Here is a 22,079-nt window from a genome sequence, read left to right on the forward strand (position 1 = left end):
TGTCCAATAGATGCCTTCAGGCTCCCAGACACCGGCATCTGCAATAAGCATTTCTCAGCAGCCACAGGCACTACCTCCATGGAGTTTGGGTCCCAGGTCCCTGCATCACAGGTGGAGCAATGGGGTTTGTGGGCCCCTGCAGATGAATCTAGGGATCTGGCCACTGTGGAGGGGACCCCGCCAGCTCTTCCAAGGGCAGCAGAACGTGGTGGCTGGCTTCCTTTCCTGACTTCTTTCTGCAGCTTTTCCCCCACACAGTTCTGTCTAGCACTTATTATTTTTAAATGAAAATGTATCAAAATTAATTTTATTTTGAGAATTATCTGAGAATTTCACAGCCCCTCTTGGAAACATCAGTGGTATCCTAGGGGAGCTGCAAACAGAACTGGGAATCCTTCTGAGGCAGACATGTGCCATCTGCCAGCTCCAGAACTGCTGCCACTGCCAAGAGTCCATAGTGTGGGCCCCTGGGAGGGTAGAGGGCTCTGAGTGATGCAAGCTTCCACCGAGAAGTAACAGCCAACATGTGACTGACTCAGGTTAGCACTCAGTCCATGGCTGTAGCAGCTTCATCTGCTGCTTCGTCTGTGGCCAGGGTCACAGTTTAGGCAGAGTCCACTCTCTGAGGACAAATCATAGTGTCACAAAGATTCTGGAGGAGTCTCTTCCTGGCCCAGCCTTCATTGCCTCCCCATCATTCCACATAGTTCAGGTCCCATCAAGGCTGGTGGCCAACCCTGCCCCCGATCAGGTTCACACCACCAACCCCTGCTTACTCCCCTGAACCTCCCGGACAACTCCTCCTCCTGGTCCCTGCCTCTCCCACTGCCACTACCTCCTAGAAATTCTGTAGTTTTACAAAATCAGATTTTCCCTTGTAGAGAGACAACTACAGACACTCTCACCTACAGACGTTCAAAGAGGACTGTTGGCTGGGTGTGGTGGCTCACGCCTGTAATCCCAGCATTTTGGGATGCCGAGGGGGGTGGATTACCTGAGGTCAGGAGTTCGAGACCAGCCTGACCAACATGGTGAAACCCCGTCTCTACAAAAAATTAAAAAATTAGCCGGGTGTGGTGGTGCGTGCCTGTAATCCCAGCTACTTGGGAGGCTGAGGCAGGAGAATCACTTGAAACTGGGAGGCAGAAGTTGCAGTGAGCCGAGATTAAGCCATTGCACTCCAGCCTGGGCAACAGAGGGAGACTCCACCTCAAAAAAAAAAAAAAAAAAATTAGCCAGGCATAGTGGCACATACCTGTAGTTCCAGTTACTTGGGAAGCTGAGGCAGGAGAATTGCTTGAACCAGGAGGCGCAGGTTACAGTGAGCTGAGATTGTGCCATTGCACTCCAGCCTGGGCAACAAGAGTGAAACTCCATCTCAAAAAAAAAAAAAAAAAGACTTTTGTCTTGGGCTGCCCAAGGTGCTATGCATGAACAGTAACTGAAAACAAGCAAGTTCAAGGGAAGATCAGCTCACCGTGTGCAGGCTGCATCCTTCTACCCATGACAGGACACTGACAGTGAACAGCTATCAAGTGCTGAGTTTTTGCCAGGCTCTGTGCAGAGCCCTTTGTATTCACCATCTCATTTGATCCTTGCAGCAACTCTGGGAGGCAGATGCTATTCTACCAACTCCCTTTTACAGCATAGGAAACTGCAGCTCAAGAGGATGCATAAACTACCCAGGTGGCAAAATAAGCCGGACTACCGCTGACACTGGAGGGGTGCAAGCGGGGAATGGCAGTCACTTTTCAGAGACCAAAAAAGGAATCCAATCATCAAAAGGGGAGTTTAACTTGATAGACTCTGAGGTCTCACCCAGCCCAACCTTCCATGAGTCTATGACCGAACGTATCCCAGGCAAAGGGAAAAAGACGTGTAGCGCTGATCATTAGTTCTCGCAAAGATGTGAGTCTTTTATAGAAACTAACCTTTGTGTGTGTTTGGTTTTGAAAAGAAAACCCTCTGTGCATAACCTGGAAGATCTGGACCCAGATAAAGCTATGTATGGCTGATCTGCTCTGTGTGAAATATCCGGGAAAATGGAGAGGGCTGGGGGCACAGAGGCAGAGAGGAAAAAGAAGTCAATGGAGCCAGGAGCCCAGTGAAATGAAAATACCGGTGGAAGTTACTTACATCCTGGAACAACCAAGAGGTATTTGTGAGCAATGATTTCTAATACCTATATTATGTTATTTACATGCTACTCTCCAAGAAACTTCTTCCATTACCCCAACCTTTAGTAAATTAGGCTTTACACAACCTTTAGTAAATTAGGCTGGACCCGCTGGTAGTCTGGGGAGTGAAGAAATTGGGAAATGCCCTGTGAGGTAATGTGCTATGCAGAGGCCGTGCAGAATAGATACGGAACAGAACATTCAGAAAAGCCATAGGATTGGTCAAGAACTCAGCAGACTGGAGGCCAAGGTGGGAGAATTACTTGAAGCTGGGAGTTCGAGACCTGCCTGGGCAACATAGTGAGATCTGTCTCTGCAAAGCAATTTTTTAAAAACTCAACTGGTCAAGATGGTGCACACATGCAGTCCCAGCTACTCGGGAGGCTGAGGCAGGTAGATTGTTTGAGTGCAGAAGTTTGAGACTGCAGTGACCTTTGATCACTGTACTCTATCCTGGGTAACAGAGAGAGACCCTGTCGCCCCACAAAAAAAAAAAAAAAAAGAAAGAAAAAAAGGAACTCAACAGAGGCAGGGCTTAGAAACTGCATGGAAGAATCCTTGCAGTATTGAGAGAGCTACTAAGTTTTCCATTACACACGGGATGAATTTCTGGCCTCAAGAGGCTAGACCACGCTGCAGATGACCTACCAATAGAAATCTATAATTTCTTTCTTTTTTTTGTTTTTTTTTTTGAGACGGCGTCTCGCTCTGTTGCCCAGGCTGGAGTGCAGTGGCCAGATCTCAGCTCACTGCAAGCTCTGCCTCCCGGGTTTACGCCATTCTCCTGCCTCAGCCTCCCGAGTAGCTGGGACTACAGGCGCCTGCCACGTCGCCTGGCTAGTTTTTTGTATTTTTTAGTAGAGACGGGGTTTCACCGTGTTAGCCAGGATGGTCTCGATCTCCTGACCTCGTGATCCACCCGTCTCGGCCTCCCAAAGTGCTGGGATTACAGGCTTGAGCCACCGCATCCGGCCAAAATCTATCATTTCTATTGAGAATTAATAATCAATATAAAATATAGCACAATCAATATATATTAATAATATATTGATTATATTATATAAAAATATAAAAAATAATCAATATAAAATACTGATTATTAATTATCAATAGAAATTATATAGATATTATAAAAATGAACATACACCCATAGTCACACTTAAAAACTAGGGAGGGCTTGTCAGCGACCTGAATATGCAAAGGACTTTCTGTAAGAAGGAAAAAAGCACAAGAGATCAAGGTGAAGAGGGAAACACACAGGAGTGTGCAAGAGACCTCACAACGTAAGAGGGAGAGAGGGAGGTGAGAGGCAGTGAATAGGGGACTTGAGGTCGTGGGGGGAGTGCTCAGGGTAGTTCATGGCTCCTTGAAAGCACGGGAGGCACCCACATCCAGAAGACCAGCCACTGAGGCACCCTGGCTGGAGGCATGACCCATCCAGCCATTGTCAACACTCACTAAAAACAGCCAAATCCCTACCCAGCCCTCATGGGGGCAGCACAAGAGCCTAAGAGGAAATCTCAACCATAAAGCAGATCATACAGACAAAACTCACTGTACAAGGTATGAGACTTGAACCAATTGGACTTAAATCTTGAAAGACAAAGTGACCTTGGACAGACTGATGACTTGGGAACCCCTACAAAGCAGCTATGGCTTCTAGAACCATCCTTCGCACCATCCTTCACTGCCCTTGGCAGAGGCAGACCCTAGACAGAAATTCCTTGAGACCAGCTGGGCAGGTGGTCTGAGGTGGGATGGGAGGAAGAATAGGAGAAAAATCTAGTGGTTCGGAGTTTGTTCTCTGGACACTTCACACCCAGATGCCTGGAATCCTTCCCACCTCTTGCAGAGCTCCCTAAACGAGTTCTTTTCATTTTCAGGAAATTCTTGACATAATATTAGCATTTTCAGGTACGCTCAAATGTGAAATGAAATCCTGGAAGTGAGCAGACCACAGCAGGGGAGATAATGGATCACATTTTCTAGATATCAGTTTCTATCAGTTGCAAGCAGAGGTTTATATTGCAAATGGGATTTGTCCATGAGGAGAGAACATGCGATGCAGTTAAATTGGGTTTTCTTTTTTCTTTCTTTCTTTTCTTTTTGGTATAGAGTCTTGCTCTGTTGCCCAGGCTGGCATGCAGTGGCACGATCTTGGCTCACTGCAACCTCTGCCTCCAGGGCTCAAGCAATTCTCCTGCCTCAGCCTCCCAAGTAGCTGGGATTACAGGCGCCCACCACCGCACCTGGCTAATTTTTTTTTTTTTTTTTGTATTTTTAGTAGAGAAGGAGTTTCCCCATGTTGGCCAGGCTGATCTTGAACTCCTGACCTCAAGTGACCACCCACTTAGGTCTCCCAAAGTGCTGGGATTACAGGCGTGAGTCACCATGCCCGGCCCCCGATGCAGTTAAATTGAAGTTGGTACTGACAGAGGCTTACAGATAATAAGCAGGCACTGTTAGAGCAAAGTCATTCAATTCATGCCGTTAGGTCCACTTTCCTCTGCCAGCAAGCGAGAGCAGAAGTGAAAACCTCCTTGGACTTTGCTTTCCTGCTCATTCGCACTATTCTGCCTTGGTGGCTTCCAACTCACAGGCCGTGGCACCATCGCAAAGGATCCTTGAATCCATATGTGTGCCAAGCTTTGTCTGCAACCTGCACAAATTGCTTGCTTACAGATCAATGCACAACTATGTTTCTAGTGGGGACAGATGCTTAAGAATTACTGAATTCAGCCAGGCGTGGTGGCTCATACCTGTAATCCCAGTGCTTTGGGATGTCGAGGTGGGTGGATCACTTGAGGTCAGGAGTTCAAGACCAGCCTGGCCAACATGGTCTCTACCAAAAATATAAAAAATCAGCCAGGTGTGGTAGCGCATGCCTGTAATCTCAGCTACTACTAGGGAGGCTGAGGCTGGAGAATTGCTTGAACTCAGGAGGTGGAGATGGCAGTGAGCCGAGATCAGGCCACTGCACTCCAGCCTGGGCGACAGAGCTACTGAATTCATGGTAACTTTTTCGACATTGAGTATTTGCTCAGCCAATAAGTACTATGAACATTGCTGCTAACATGTGGCAGTCCATAACTTTTTTTAACATAACAAAGATTTTCTCATATCCTAATAGATGACATCCAGTGCTCTACCCAGAGAGCCCCCTTTTTTTGCCAAAAGGAAATTTGATTTGGAAGAAACAAGACGAATGGAGTCTGCACAATTAGATGTGGTAGGCCATGAGTAAGCATAACAGGTATGTCAGAATGGAAAAACTCAAAATGTTTTTCCTCTGCTCTCACAGCACAACAATCAACCCAGAAAACTTCTATGACAAAAGGGGTAGGGGTTTTCCCCACACACCAAGCAAGCAATCACTTCTGTAGTGGACACCAGCTGGGTGTCCTCCAATTCAAATCCGACACCATCTACCTGGAGGCACCATCAGATCCCACAGGTTTAGGGCTCAGTCCCCAAGACTCTCCCCCAATTCTGATGCCAATTGCAAGCCCTGGGTTGTTTTACCTATGCTTCTGACCAACTGGGATCCCACAGCCTCCTCCTTGGGTTCGATTAATTTGCTACAGCAGCTCATAGAACCCCAGGAACACTGAATTCTGCATACTTGTTTATTGTACAAAGGATACAGATGAACAGCTGCATCCGTTTGGGAGAAGGGGCATGGAGCCTCCGTGCCCTCCCTGGCTGGTGAAAGGAGGACAGGGGAAGGTCTGAGAGAGAGATTCTCTTTCTGAGGCCTAAAGTGCCCCACCATATAGCAGAAGAGTGTAGTAAGGGCTATGGGAGTTATAAGCCAGGTATGGTAGGCAAAAACCAATCTATCTATCTATCTATAGATATAGATATAATATCATGGCATAGGTGGAAATAGTGGATGGGAGGTTAGCTTGGGGCATCAGCTGGGTTTTGCACAGACAGGTTGGGTCTGGGTGAGCAAGAGAAGTTAAGGGTGAGGACCGATGGCTATGGGTGAGAATGTGTATTGGTGGACATGAATGGGTATCCGTAAGTGTGAATGGGTGTGGTGGGTGTGAGTGTATGTGAATGGGTGTGGGTGTATGTGAGTGGGGTGTGAGTGGGTGTGGGTGTATGTGAGTGGGTGTGGGTGTATGTGAGTGTGAGTGTATGTGAATGGGTGTGGGTGTATGTGAGTGGGGTGTGAGTGGGTGTGGTTGTATGTGAGTGGGTGTGGGTGTATGTGAGTGTATGTGAGTGGGTGTGGGTGTATGTGAGTGGGGTGCGAGTGGGTGTGGGTGTATGTGAGTGGGTGTGGGTGTATGTGAGTGGGGTGCAAGTGGGTGTGGGTGTATGTGAGTGTGGGTGTATGTGAGTGGGTGTGGGTGTGAGTGTTCTGAGTGTATGTGAGTGGGTGTGAGTGTATGTGAGTGGGTGTGAATGGGCTTGCACGGGCGTGGGGCAGACAGCGCTGCTCCCTCGATTTTCCATCCATTCCCCCACACCTCCCAGCCACTCCTGGAAGTTAGGCAGGAACTATAAGACTAGTTTGAGGTAATAGGCTCTGGGCCAAAATGACTTGGGTCCCTTCTGGGCTAAAGCATAGAAAAGCTGGCCTGTGGCCACCTAGCTGTCTGTCCTGGTCCTGCAGTGACCAGCAACATTCCAGAGGCATGATGTCATCACTTTAGGTCCTCGAGTGACGGTCAGTTTGGCCCCCACTGCTAGCTGAGTTTGGATACACGGCATGAATGAAGAGTAACCCTCAGCTGTATGAAACCCCTGAGGTTTCAGACCTACCTTTTCTGCAGCATGACCTAACCCATTCCAGCTAACGCAGTGGTGTCAGGAAGGATGACTGTCCAAGTCGTGAGGACTCGCAGTGATACACATGGTCAGCCACTCGTTAATTCATACAATTTATTTAACAGATGTTTATTATGTAGGAGGTACTGAGCAATTCATTAGTGAACAAAGCAATCACGAAGCTGGCCCTGCGGAGTTTGCATTCTAGTAGGGGACAGACGGACAATAAATAAAATTAATTGGATAAGCCGGGCACAATAGCTCACACCTGTAGTCCCAACACTTTGAGAGGCCAAGGTGGGCGGATTATTTGAGGTCAGAAGTTTGAGACCCAGCCTAGCCAACGTGGTGAAATCCCATCTCTACTAAAACTACAAAATTAGCCGGGTGTGGTGGTGCACACCTGTAATCCCAGCTACTTGGGAGGCTGAGGCAGGAGAATTGCTTGGACCTGGGAGGCAAAGGTTGCAGTGAGCCAAGATTGCACCACTGCACTCCAGCCTGGACAACAGAGAGGGACTTCATCTAAAAAAATACATACATACAGACATACATAAAAATATATTGGATAAATAGTATATTGGTGGATGATAAGTGTTACGGGAGGAAAAAATGAGATATCTTCAATGTAACCCTGGCTAATAACAGTTGTATGCTTCGGCCCCAACAGAGGTGGGCAAAAGGGGCCCAAACCCTAACTCTGAGCTAAAGTCGTGGCCTCTCCCCTGGCCTACCCAGGAGAACCTCCGAACCTGCGTGAAACCCTGAGAGGAAAAAAGAAGGAGCCTTCAGGGGTCATCAGTGCATTTTGCAGTCTGGCCTCTGAAGATGAGTCAGTTCACGTTGAGTCATGAGGGGGCATCTGGGTCATATAAAATGTGGGCTGAGTAGAGGGAGGGATGCTTTCTATCCAGAATGAATCTGCCAAGGATGACACGAATCTGCCTGGCACTTGGGACACAGCAGTAAACAATGAAATGAAAGTGTGCTGACTTTGGACCGGGCGCAGTGGCTCACACCTGTCATCCCAGTTACGGGAGGGATGTGGGCACATCACAAGGTCAGGAGTTCGAGACCAGCCTGGCCAACATGGAAAAATCCCGTCTCTACTAAAAATACAAAAATTAGCCAGGCAGGGTGGCACGTGCCTGTAATCCCAGCTACTTGGGAGGCTGAGGCAGGAGAATCACTTAAACCTGGGAGGCAGAGGTTCCAGTAAGTGGAGATCGTGCCACTACACTCCAGTCTGGGTGACAAGAGCAAGACTCCGTCTCAAAAAAAAAAAAAAAAAAAAGAAAAGAAAAGAAAAGAAAAAAACGAAAGAAAGTGTACTGACTTTGAACTGCACCATTTTTTTCTTCCTAACTTTCTTCCCATTCCTGGACTTGGATGTCCATGTTTAGGTACTTAAATTCCTGGAGAGGGTGTGATTCTGTTCTTTCTTCCCCTTTCTGCAGCTTGAGAGCACCGACTAGATGTCACCGTTTCCAGACTTTTATTTCATCTCTTCTAGGTAAAGATCTGCCAATTTGGTAACTAACGGCAGCATCTTCCTCCCCTCTGCAGCTCACCTTCTAGAACCTTATGCAGTAAATAAAAAGAATACTACTGAGCCTGCCTTAGCAGGAAAGCAGAAGGATGGGAGTAGAGGGGGGTTTCAGGATGACATCTGAAACCATGTGCCTCCTGCAGCACCAGACAGACTGTCTCAGACCCCTGGGAGGAAGATGTAACACAGACAGTCACCTGATCGTGCAAAAATTAAGTACAGTTCATTAAAGCACAATATTTAGGTGTAGTAAATTCTCCAGAAGCAGCTTTGAATAATTGAAGATGCGTTTAATGTACTGTATTGCTCTGGTGTGAATACTAAGAGTGAGACAATAGCAATTTTTAAAGTTGAGTAAATACTGATTAACAAATTTTCAACACAGAAGTTCCTTGTTACCAGACACGTGGTTTAATTCTCTGTGCACAGGCCTTAGCTTATGCTTACTGACATTTGGTGAGTAAGTCTATTTTAAGCTCTGCCAGGCTCCCTGCTCTTATACTCACCACGTGCACCAGTTCCCAGCCTACCCCCAACCACAGACTTTGATCCCTACCTTTCTTTCATGATAGACCCTAAAAGCCCATAGAATCCATATTATTTCCAGATAATTTCTTAAATATCAACTTCATAGTAATACTATTAATGCAAAGAATATATTAAACTTTTAAAGTAAAAGTTTACATTGTTCCCATATGCTGTGACAACTTCATAAAATAACTACTCTATTCTTCTTACTACGGAGACCTGGGTTGGTTCTAGGTCCAATTTCACTAATCAATAGCTTTGTGTCACGCTAAATAAATGACCATTTACTGGCAATCTGGGAAATTCCAGTGTTTAAATAATGGCATCAGTGATAAGGAAAAATAGAACCTAAAGAAATAAGTCAGTGAGCATGCATGAATAATAATTAGAATGAAAAGGGAATGGGACTATGTAAAACTTTTAAGAGGTCACATGGAAAGAGTCCAGGACTTAGAGTTTGGGGACCTGTGTTTGAAACTCAACTTTGTCACTTTGAGGGCAAAAGATATGAACAGACACTTCTCAAAAGAAGACATTTACGCAGCCAACAAACACATGGAAAAAAGCTCAACATCACTGGTCATCAAAGAAATACAAATCAAAACCGCAATGAGATACCATCTCACACCAGTCAGAATGGCGATTATTAAAGTCAGGAAACAATAGATGCTGACAAGGCTCTGGAGAAATAGGAATGCTTTTACACTGTTGGTGGGAATATAAATTAGTTCAACCATTGTGGAAGACAGTATGGAGATTCCTCAAAGATCTAGAACCAGAAATACCATTTGACCCAGCAATCCCATCACTGGATATATATCCAAAGGAATACAAATCATTCTACTATAAAGACACATACACACATACATTTACTGCAGCACTATTTACAATAGCAAAGACATGAAGCCAACTCGAAAGCCCATCAATGATATGCTGGATAAAGAAAATGTGGTACGTATACACATGGAATACTATGCAGCCATAAAAAAGAATGAGATCATGTCCTTTGCAGGGACATGGATGAAGCTGGAAAGCTTCATCCTCAGCAAATTAACACAGGAACAGGAAACCAAATACCTCATGTTCTCACTCATAAGTGGGAGTTGAACATTGAGAACACATGACAGAGAGGAGAACAACACACACCACAGCCTGTTTAGGGGTGGGGGGGATGAGGGAAGGGAACTTAAAAGATGGATCAATGGGTGCAGCAAATCACCATGGCACACATATACCTACTTAACAAACCTGCACGTTCTGCACCTGTATCCCTTTTTTTTTTTTTTTTTTTGGAAAAACAAAAACAAAAACCAAAAAGAAATTCAAGTTTGTCACTTAGAGAGTAGACTTTTAAATACCAAGCACTTACTTGGCACTCTCACATGCATTAAGTTGGTTAATGTTTCTTTATCTTCTACCCTAGGTGGGGCACTTCTGCTTTCATGCTTACGTTTGATACTCAATATTCCAAAATGTTACAAGTTACTCTATAATTATGTAGTGGCACATTCCAATATGACTATATAATAAATTATACAACATAATAGGAATAGACATCATAAATTATATATCATAATTTGTACGCTCCAATAGAATTTACAAAGCGTTTGTCCATAAATTGTCTTATGTTTACATTGTGGATATTCTCAACAACTCTTCAATAGGTGTCATCACCCACCTCTTTTTTTGCCAATGTGAAAGGGGAGTCTCAGAGAGCAGGTGCGGCTGCTCAGTGGTGGCCAGAAGACCAGGTCTACTGACCCTGACTCCAGAGGCCATGTGAGCCATAATGTCATTCACTGGTCTGTAGCCTCAGCACCAAGACCTTGGTTAACCTCTTACATTTTTTTTATGTCTTCCTAATACACGTAAACAAGAATAATTGTCAGTGTACAAATACAAATTTTGAGCATCACAGATAAAGTAAAGCAAACTTCCCTTGACCACCACTTTTTATTTCAAGTTCTTTCCCCGAAGATATCACCAATCTCAGTTTGGTGACTACACTTCCAAAATTGTGTTTATGCATGTGTGTATGTGTGTGTGTGTGTGTGTGTGTATACATACACAAATTGGTTTTAGTATATTATACAATATTTGGAACATCCTACACCAAAGCAATTATTTGTTACTTATCTGAAATTCACATTTAACTAGGTGACCTTATTTTTATTTGCCTAATCTGGCAACCCTTTCCTAGAGTATAGAGCCAGGCACTGCCAGGTTGGGTAACCAAAACATTTCCCTCACTCTCAAAATAAGGAATCTTTACCATTTCTACCCAGAGACATCATAATTACTATATAATAGTAACTTCTATGTGATTCCCTTTCTCCCCTTTTGTGGCGCCATATTTTGTGTATATCTATGTTTTTTCTTTCCTACCATGGTTCACTGGGTATTCGTAGGGAAGAGCAATTGACTTGAAATTGATTATAGGTCACTCGTTCATGAGAAGCAGCAGGCGACCTGAGGAAGAACCTGCTGCACATCACACAGACTGGACAGTCTGCTAGTTGCCTGCCCAAAATCCATTTGCCTTTTTTCTTTCCTGGTAGAATACCTTTAGTATTTGGGGTAGCAATGTACCCAGCTAAAAAAAAAAAAAAAAAATTTTTTTTGCTTCCAATGCAAATAGGGGTAGACCAATATCACAGAAGCACAAGTCATTAAGTAGAACTCCCAGAAAGGCTAAGAAGGCGAAGAATCATGCTCTTTTGATTTTCTCTGCTTTATTTCTTCTTCCCGCATGGAATGTAGATGCGATGGCCGGAGCTCCAGAAGCATCTTTAGTCACAAGCAACCTTGAAAATGAAATCACTGCACTAAGGATGATGGGGCAGACAATAGATGGAAGTCAGGTTCCTAGTGGTCGTGGAGCTGCCGTACGTGTGAAGGACTGGTGACCTCCAGCTCTTCTCTATGCGAAGGATGGATAATAAGGCTTCCTGTTATTTGAGCCATTGGTCTGAGTTTTCTGTCATGTTCAGCTACCACTAGTCTAAATTGACATATCTATCCTACCCCTGCTAATTTCAGCTGTCACCTTCATCATATATTGAATTCTCATGTATGATCTTTTGCTGGTTTCCCTAGATTCTGGTTCATTTATCTATTTTTTTTCCTGTGCCAATACCACACTGTTTGATTATTAATGCCATATATTTTGATGTCAACCCCAGCATTGAGTAGGAGAGGCAAGAGGCAGCATCTGCATCCCGTTCTGTATGTGCTAAGAACCTCAGAAACTTTCAGCGTGATGTTTCCTAGGTCTCATGTAAATACCCATTACCAAATGCAGCACGTTTTCTACTCCATCTAGTTCGAAGAGACTTTTTAAATAGGGAGTGGAGTTTTCTTTTGTGCTTTTGTTTTATTTCTTGGCTGAAGACACTTGATTCTAAGCTCTCTTTTATGTTTGTAAAAGCATTTATGGCTACAGATTTTCCTCAGAATACCATTTTATCTATAACACAGAGTTTGCTCCTTAATGTTTTCTTTTAATCAATATATAAAGAGATTTTAATTTTAATACACTTTGATTTCTTCTTTAACCCAAGAGTCATTAGAAACGCACATGTGATTTTCTAAACCCTTCAAATAATAAGGTTCTTCAGTTATCTTTTTGTTGTAAATATCTAATTCTATTGCATTTTGCGTATGAAAATGGCCTGTTTAAATTCGCCATGTGAAAGTGGCTTGTTTCTGCCTTTTAGAACCTACTGTCATTTCCTTTGTGGCCCAACTTGGGCTGATTTTTAATCTAAAACATAATTACAAGTAATGTAGTTGAAAACTATATTCTCTCTTAGGCACAAAACTACAAAATCAAACGTTTTTATTCAAATTACCTTTTTTCTTAATTATTTTCATCTATTTAATGTGCCAATTTATGAGTGAAGAATAAGGCTTTGTCTATTTTTCCTTTCATTTCTGTTTTAACTTTATGTGTGGTTGCAGCTTCATGCATTTCTCCGTGTATTTCTATCTGGTTTTGCTTTAATATCTCCATCTCTATGCTGTTGGCACACAATGGTTCATAACTGTGATCATTAATCGATGGATTATTCTTTTTAACCTATAAACAATGTTTCAGTTTGCCCTTTATAATGCTTTTCACCCTAAATTCCATTCTGCTTGGTGTTAATATTGCTATTCTAGATTTATTTGTTAATATGTGTTTCTATTTTTCACCCATTTGTTTTCTTCTTTTTTTAAGATCAAAAAAAGAAAACTTTTTTCTTCATTGCCCAGGCTGGAGTGCAATGGTGTGATCTCCGCTCACTGCAACCTCAGCCTCCTGGGTTCAAGAGATTCTCCTGCCTCAGCCTCCTGAGTAGCTGGGATTATAGGCGTGCACCACCGTACACGGCTAATTTTTTGTATTTTTAGTAGAAATGGGGTTTCACCATGTTGGCCAGGCTGGTCTCGAACTCCTGACCTCATGATCCGCCTGCCTCAGCCTCCCAAAGTGCTGAGATTACAGGTGTGAGCCACCGTGCTCAGCGTCACCCCTTTATTTTCAACATTCCTATGTCATTTTGTTTTAAGAGTTTCTTGTGCAAATCACATATATCCGGATATTGGGTTTTTTACTCAACTTAGAGTCTCTGTCTTTTAATAAGTAAATTTAACACATTATTATTGGACTTACACCCACCAAGTGATTTTGTGTCTTTTGTACTTTCTTGCTGTTCTTGCTTTTCCTTTTCTGGCTTTGTTTGATTTGCTCAAACTTGCTTTCATTTTTCTTCTAAGTTTGAAATTTACATACTGTATTTATTCTCCCAATGTTTAGTCTTAGCTTTTTAACACTTCTACTTAAACTTGTATTTTTCTTTTATTTTTTATTTTTTATTTTTTAATTTCTTCTTCTTGTTTTAGCTCGCTGCAGCCTCAAACTCCCAGGCTCAAGCAATCCTCCTGCCTCAGACTCCAGAATAGCTGAGACTACAGGAGTGTGCCATGATGCCAATTACTTTTTTAATTTTTTGTGGAGATGAGGGTCTCACTGTGTTGGCCCAGGCCAACGTTATGTTTTGCTAACAGTATCCAAACTCAAGTCAGTATGTATAATCTTTGCCCAAATAAGAGCAAAATCAACACCCATTTATTTCCCTCAGCCTTCTTGTGTCACATTCATCACCACCACCTCCTTAGATTTTTTTGTTTGTTTGTTTTTTGAGATAGAGTCTCGTTCTATCGGCCAGACTGGAGTACAGCGGTGTTATCTCGGCTCACTGCAACATCCGTCTCCCAGACTCAAGCAATTCTCCTGCCTCAGCCTCCTGAGTAGCTGGGATTACAGGCGTGTGCCACCTTGTCTGGCTAATTTTTGTATTTTTAGTAGAGACGGAGTTTCACCGTGTTGGCCAGGCTGGTCTTGAACTTCTGACCTCAAGTGATCCACCCACCTCGGCCTCCCAAAGTACTGGGATTACAGGCATGAGCCGCTGCGCCCAGCCCATTCTCTTTTCTTTATAGAGAATTGTTGGTTGTTTCTTACTCTTTGGAAGCCTTTATGATTTTTCTTGATCCTTGGTGGTGTGAAATTTCACTACAATGTGTCCAATGGTCTTCTTGCATTCATCCCATTTTAGTACTCAGTGGACCTTTCCAGTCTGAGGACTCATATTTTTCTGCTATTCTGGGAATTTTTTTTACTTCTATCCTTATTTTGAATTTGTCCACTCTTCGTTCTCTCTATTTGGGGTGGGGTGGGGTGGCTAGTTACTACTACTGGCTTCCCCAATAGCCATTCTCTCCTTTCTTCTTAGAAACAGAATACTGATTTTAACAAGACATATCGTCAGGAAGAATGTCTACTTTGAAGCTCACTGTGGCCATGTGTTTTAATTCTAGACAATGAGATCTAAGCAAAGGCATTTTGTAGAATTCTGGGAAGCCTGCTTAAAGGGGTTTGAGTTAACTGGGCAGGTCTGGCTTTTCTCTTTTTCCCTGCTTGCAACGCAAATGGAGTGGCTGGAGCTCCGGCAGCTGTTTTTAGCCATTAGGTGAGCTTGAAGAGCCCATGTGCTGGGCTGGCAAAGCAGGAAGACAGGAATCAGGGTGACGCTTTTGGAGTCATACGCCAGCTCTCCTCTCCTCTGTACTTTTCTTTGGTAGATAAGTCATCTGTATCTTGTTAAGCCACCACTTTTGGCATCCTACTATCCTAAGTAATACTAATAATCCTTCAGAATCCTTCTGACGTTTTTTATTATAGGAACGTTAGAAATTCTAAATTTATGCTGCGTGCATCAGTCTTTTTTTCCTATGCTTCTCTTGGTTGGTTCAGTGTTGTATTCTAAAGTTTTCAGTTCAGTCTTTTAGGTTACTAATTTACACTTCAGCTGAGGCCAATCTGCTCAACTTTCTATTTTTTCAGTTTCAATCGTGATTTTTTTTTATTTCCAAGATATCAAGTTGATTCTTTATTTTAATTATGCACACATAACTTAAAAAAAGCACACATAACACAAAATTACCACCTTAATTATTTTAAGAGTACAGTTCAGTGGCATTAAGTACGTTCACATGGTTGCAACCATCATCACCATCCGTCTCCAGAACTTTTTCATCCTTTCAAACTGAATCCGTTTTCATTAAACACCAACTCCCCGTTTTCCCCTCCCCCTAGGCTCTAGAAATCACCTTTCAACTTTCTATCAATCTGACCACTCTAGGTCACTTACATAAATAGAATTATAGAGTATGTGTCCTTTTGTGACTGATGTATTTCACATAGCATAATGTCTTCTTCAAGTTCCTCCATGTGATAGGATTTTCTTCCCTTTTAAGGCTGAACATTCTTCTGTAACATTCTCCTGGATGAATATGGCATTTTATTTAACCACTCATCCATCAGTGGACACTTGGGCTGCTTCTGCCTTTTTGCTATTGAGGATAATGCTGATATGAACATGGGGATAGCAGACTGATTCTTAGGGCAATCTCTTCTCATCTCGTTCTTTTTTTTTTTTTTTTTTTTTCTTTAAGTTCTGGGATACATGTGCAGAACGTGTAGGTTTGTTACATAGGTATACATGTGCTGTGGTGGTTTGCCTCACCTCTCAATCCGTCGTCTAGGCTTTAAGCCCTGCATGCATTAGGAATTTGACCTGATGATCTCCCTCCCCTTGCCCCCCACCTGCCAACAGGCCTTGGTGTGTGATATTTCCCTCCCTGTGTCCATGTGTTCTCATTGTTCAACTCCCATTTATGAGTGAGAACATGCGGTATTTGGTTTTCTGTTCCTCCGTTAGTTTGCTGAGAATTATGGCTTCCAGCTTTATCCATGTCCCTGCAAAGAACATGAACTCATTCTTTTTTATGGCTGCATAGTATTGCCTTCTCATCTCTTTCAAGGGATAATAACTAAATGTACCCAAGGCTCTGCTCCACTTGCGTTTTTAATTTTGTTCTCAGACGTAAGTTCATGTGTTGACTTTGATGTCCCTTTCATGTTGCTGGCTTCCCTCAAGTGTTGTTGGCTTCTGGGTGTATGCTCATCGTTGCTTGTAAGCTCATCTTTGTTTGTAAAAGTCTCTGTGCACCAGGCTGGAGAAGTTACACTGATGTACACTAGCCTGAATATAGGAAGGGGTTGAATGTGCTACCCAGGCAGACACCTACCTCAGCCTCTCTCTTGATTCTGGCAGAGATGTGAGACAGGTAGGAGAGAGGGGCATTAAACTAACCTTCTGGGCACATGGGCTGTCTGGTTTTGCTGGGAGTTGTCAGCCACCCCAGATCTTAGCCTGCCTCTCTGACCCAGAAAACCACACCTACTGCTCCCTCTTTTTTTTTTTTTTTTTTTTTTTGAGACAGAGCCTTGCTCTGTCGCCTAGGCTAGAGTGCAGTGGCGCGACGCGATCTGGGCTCCTGACCTTGTGATCGGCCCACCTCGGCTTCTCAAAGTGCTAGGATTACAGGCGTGAGCCACTGCGCCTGACCTTGCTACCTCTTAAAACAAGACATTTCATTGTTTTCTACCTGATAAAGGAGCAGCATCTCCCATCTATTGCTCCGTCAGGAGCATCAGGGTCCCATCTCGTCCTGGAATGACAATCTCCAGGCCTGCCATGCCTTTGCCCCCTTGCCCGTCTTTTGCATTCTTCCTCTCCTACAGATGATTTTTGATTGCAGTTTCCTTGCTCCATCTAAGGAGCTTCTCATAATTACTGTCCATCAACTGCCTCTCTCCTTCCTTCCCAGCATGGTAATGAGAACTTGTTACAATAATTATTTCTGTCACTTCTCAGAAGTTAGGGCAGGAGAGGGAGGCTGCTGCATATACATTATCTGCTCTCTTGAACTGGTTGTCTAGTTGTTTTTAAAGTTTCTTATTCTCAAATCACCAGCGCAAATCCAACAGAGTCTGTTATTTTGGGGAGGATCATAAAACACAGAGCAGAGATGCTGTGGCATTCACACATCTGTCTCTGTGAAGCAAGCAGGAATTTTTTGGTGGCCAAATATTTTGACAAACGCTTTGCAATTTCCTCCTTGTGCTCTCCCTAAGGAATAGTTTTTCTTAAGTCTGGAGATTCTGTAGATAGTGGTCGGCCTAAAAATGCAAATATTTCTTTGAGTAATGTGGGTTTATCCCGACTCATCCATTTTATACCTGTGCAGCTAGAAGGAAAATTTTTCTTCTCTCATAATTACCAGTAGGCTTAGGAAATATGCCTTTGTGGGGACGATTCCCAGATCATCTTACCTGGGTTAGAAGCTGAGACTCTACAGGTGGAGGCAGAAGATCAATAATGCAGGGGAGGTAAACTTTTCCTCTATACTTTTAGGTTCTGTGATTGGGGTTCTGTAAATTAAGTTGACAAAAGACACATTAGCAAGAGAAGAGAAGAGTTTATTTATGCAAGCCCGAGTGTTCAGTAATGAGTAACTCAAAGTCGTGATTAGAACTTGGGGCTTAAATACCTAACTTAGTAGGGGAAAGGGAGGAGGGAGAAAAGGCTCCTATGGGAAGTACAAATGGGCTTCTTTAGGATATACATTTTTTTCAGGATAACAGGACATTTTTTTAGATGTGTGATGATGTTTTTCCATACAAATATAGGTGGTCTTTCCATCTTCTTCAGGGCCATGAAACTCCCCCAGAGAAGGGATCTATGGTAACTTCATTTACCAGAAGTTGCTCCTTTTAGTCAGACAAGGGAAGCTCTGAGGAGGCTTTTCTCTGCATCTGTTGAACCTCAAATGCCTTCAGTTTAAAATAATCTTTATTCCAACTCTGGGGTTCTGAGTGGGTCCACACAGTAAGCTCATATGAGCTTCAGATGCTGTAAAGAGGGCTGTTGATCCTGAAAAAGAGATGAAGAGAGAGAGGAAAAGAGAGAGGAAGGAGAGAGGAACAGTGAAATGGATGAAGACTCTGGGGAGCCTGGAGAGACCCCTCAAATCTTGAGCAAGTCGCCCACACCTGTGAATCATCTGTTGGGAGCAACCTTAGTGGAGCCTCTGCAGACTGGGTTTTTGTCCAAGATGGCAGGAGGCTGCACCCTCCAATGCTGACGAGAACAGACTGAAGAATTAGGCCATCAGGAATTCTCCAGGGTCATGAGGAAGACCCTGAGCTTTCACAGCCTTTAACTTGGGAGGGTTGAACCAAGCTTACCTAAATTTCCAGGAGGCACAGAAACCCTGTTTGAGGAGAGTAACATGTGAATGTCATACAGACTTCCTTGGGGGTGTGAGCTTTGAGCTGAGTACCCAGTAGACGGGAGTCCAAGTCCCGTCTTTTCTGTGTCCCAGTCTCCCTGGGAACCTGCTCCTCCAGGAGCAACAGCCCTGATTCCAAATACCTTTCAAATGTCCTGGAAATGTTGTTTTTTTAGTATCTAAACCATATGCCCCAGACTTCTTCTATTCCAACTTTTTTTTTTTTTTTTTTTTGAGACCGAGTCTCGCTCTGTCGCCCATGCTGGAGTCCAGTGGCGTAATCTCGACTCACCGCAAGATCTTGGCTCACCACAACCTCCACCTCCCGGGTTCAAGCAATTCTCCTGGCTCAGCCTCCTGAGTAGCTAGGACTACAGGCACACGCCACCATGCCAGGCTAATTTTTGCATTTTTAGTAGAGATGGAGTTTCACTATGTTGGCCAGGCTGGTCTTGAACTTCTGACCTTGTGATCCACCCACCTCAACCTCCTAAAGTGCTGGGATTACAGGTGTGAGCCACCGCTCCTGGCCTATTCCAACTCTTTCTATTACTATTTAGGACAAAAGCCTTTGTCAAACCAGGTTTCAGTTTGGGAAGGTAAAAAAGTCCTGGAGATGGATGGTGGTGATGGTTGCACAACTATATAAATCTGCTAATGCTACTGAACTATATCCTTTAAAATGGTTAAAATGGATCTTTAACACACACACACACACACACACAAATGATAAATGCTTGAGATAACGGGTACCCTTATTTATCCTGATGTAATTATTACGCATTGTATGCCCATATCAAAATATTTCATGTAGCCCGTAAATATACTAGCCAATAAATATACAAGGTAGGCCAGGCGCAGTGGCTCACGCCTGTAATCCCAACACTTTGGGAGACCCAGGCGGGTGGATTGCTTGAGGCCAGGAGTTCGAGACCAGCCTAGCCAACATGGTGAAACCCTGGCTCTAGGAAAAATACAAAAACTAGCCAGGTGTGACAGCTAATTTAGCCAGCTTGTAATCCCAGCTACTTGGGAGGCTGAGGCAGGAGAACTGCTTGAACCCAGGAGGCAGAGGTTGTAGTGAGCCAGGACTGTGCCACTGAACTCCAGCCTAAGCAACAGAGTGAGACTCTCTCAAAAAAAAAAAAAAGTATATATGTATATATATATATATATGTACCCATAAAAGTTGAAAATTAAAAATCAAACAAAAATGATTAAAATGGTAAATGTTATGTTTTATATTTTTTACCACAATAAAAAAAATCCATCACATTTTTATTTTATTTATTTATTTATTTATTTATTTATTTATTTATTTATTTTTGCGACAGAGTCTTGTTCTGTCTGCCGGGCTGGAGTGCAGTGGCACGACCTCAGCTCACTGCAAGCTCCGCCTCCCGGGTTCATGCCATTTTCCTGCCTCAGCCTCCTGAGTAGCTGGGACTACAGGTGCCCGCCACCTCGCCCGGTGAATTTTTTGTATTTTTAGTAGAGACAAGGTTTCATCATGTTAGCCAGGCTGATCTCCATCTCCTGACCTCATGATCCGCCCGCCTCGGCCTCCCAAAATGCAGGGATTACAGGCGTGAGTCACCGCGCCCGGCAGAACCATCACATTTTTAGACAGTTTTTAGAGGCTCAATTGACGTACGGTAAATCACATATACTTAAGGTATCTATAATTTGACATATGTATGTACGGTACACACCCAGGAAACTGTCACCACAATCAACATGTCAACAAATTCATCAATCCCAAAAGTTTTCTCATGCCTCTTTATAATTTCTCCCTCCAGCCACTCCCTGACACCCCTCTCTTCAGACAACTACAGGTCCACTTTCTGTCATTATCAAATAGCTTTTGTTTCTTATAATTTTTTATGAATAGATTTTAAAGTATTTGCATTTTTCTTGTCTGTCTCCTTTTACTCAATGTGAGCCTGATCCCTGTTGTTGCTTGTATCAATAGTTCATTCCTTTTTATTATTGAGTAGTATTCCATTACATGGATGTACCACAGTGTGTACCTGTTCATCTGTTGATGGGCATTTGGACTATTACCAGGTGTTTGGGTTTTTTTGGTTTTTTTTTGTTTGTTTGTTTGTTTTTTTTGCTATTACCAATAAAGCTGCTAGGAACATTTATGTGCAAGTCTTTGTATAGACATATGCTTTCATTTTGCTTGGATAAATATCTAGGAGTTGAATTAATAAATTGCCAAATTATTTTCCAAAGTATTTGTACCATTTGACGTCCCACCAGCAGCGTATGCTATTTAGTTCCTAAATATGTGAGGATTTTTTTCAGAGAGCTTCTTGTCATTGATTTATAATTTAATTCATTGGGGTCAAATTTAATCCATTGGGGTCCGTTTGGCATGAACCAAATCCCTTTAAATTTATTGTGTCTTGTTTTAAAAGCCAGAGTGTGGCATATCTTGACAAAAGTATATGCTGTGCTTGTTTTCTGTTTGTTTTGTTTTTATAGCAAATGTCTAGTTGGTTCCATCAGCAACACCAGCATAAGCTTTCCTGGAAGAGGAGCAGAATCAAGCTATCCCAAGGGTTCATAAAGTATGGTTTTCACTGAGGAGACCCCCCAGTCCACACGGTTGGTGGCCCTAGAGGATAAGGATTGACCTGACAGAATGTCAAGTAGGGGAGAAGGAATCAGGATGAAGGAAACACTGGTCTATACTTCTGCCTGCAGGAAGGAGGGAGGGCAGGAGAGACTCCCTGCAAAGGACTAGAACTACACATTCATGTCCTCAACCCCAACATGTAGGGAAAAGCAGACAAGTAACTCTCCATCTGTCTAGTATTAGGCACCCTTCCCCAAATGGTTTTCTGTCACCTCCGGTTTTTTTGTTTGTTTTTTTGTTTTTTGAGACAGAGTCTCTCTATGTTGCCCAGGCTGGAGTGCAGTGGCATGATCTCGGTTCACTGCAACCTCTGCCTCCCAGGTTCAAGCGATTCGCCTGCCTCAGCCTCCTGAGTAGCTGCGATTACAGGCACGCACCACCAGGCCCGGCTAATTTTTGTGTTTTTAGTGGAGACAGAGTTTCACCATGTTGGCCAGGCTGGTCTCAAACTCCTGACCTCGTGATCTGCCCACCTCAGCCTCCCAAATTGCTGGGATTACAGGAGTAAGCCACCGCGCCCAGCCTGTCATCTCTGTTCTATCTTCCAATTCTGTATTTCAAATCCCAAATTCTGCAGTTCAAACCCAAGTTCTGAATTCTCTAAGTTGTGCCTTCTGGGTTCTGTTACATGTCTGTCTCCTGCCCCTAAATCCTTCCTGGTTCCCATCCTTTTTCCCTGTCTTTTTGGGTGGAATGTCTGGGTATCTTCCTTACCTTGCTG

Source organism: Rhinopithecus roxellana, chromosome 19 (genome assembly GCF_007565055.1).
Source record: "Rhinopithecus roxellana isolate Shanxi Qingling chromosome 19, ASM756505v1, whole genome shotgun sequence".
In the NCBI taxonomy this organism is placed as follows: Eukaryota; Metazoa; Chordata; class Mammalia; order Primates; family Cercopithecidae; genus Rhinopithecus; species Rhinopithecus roxellana.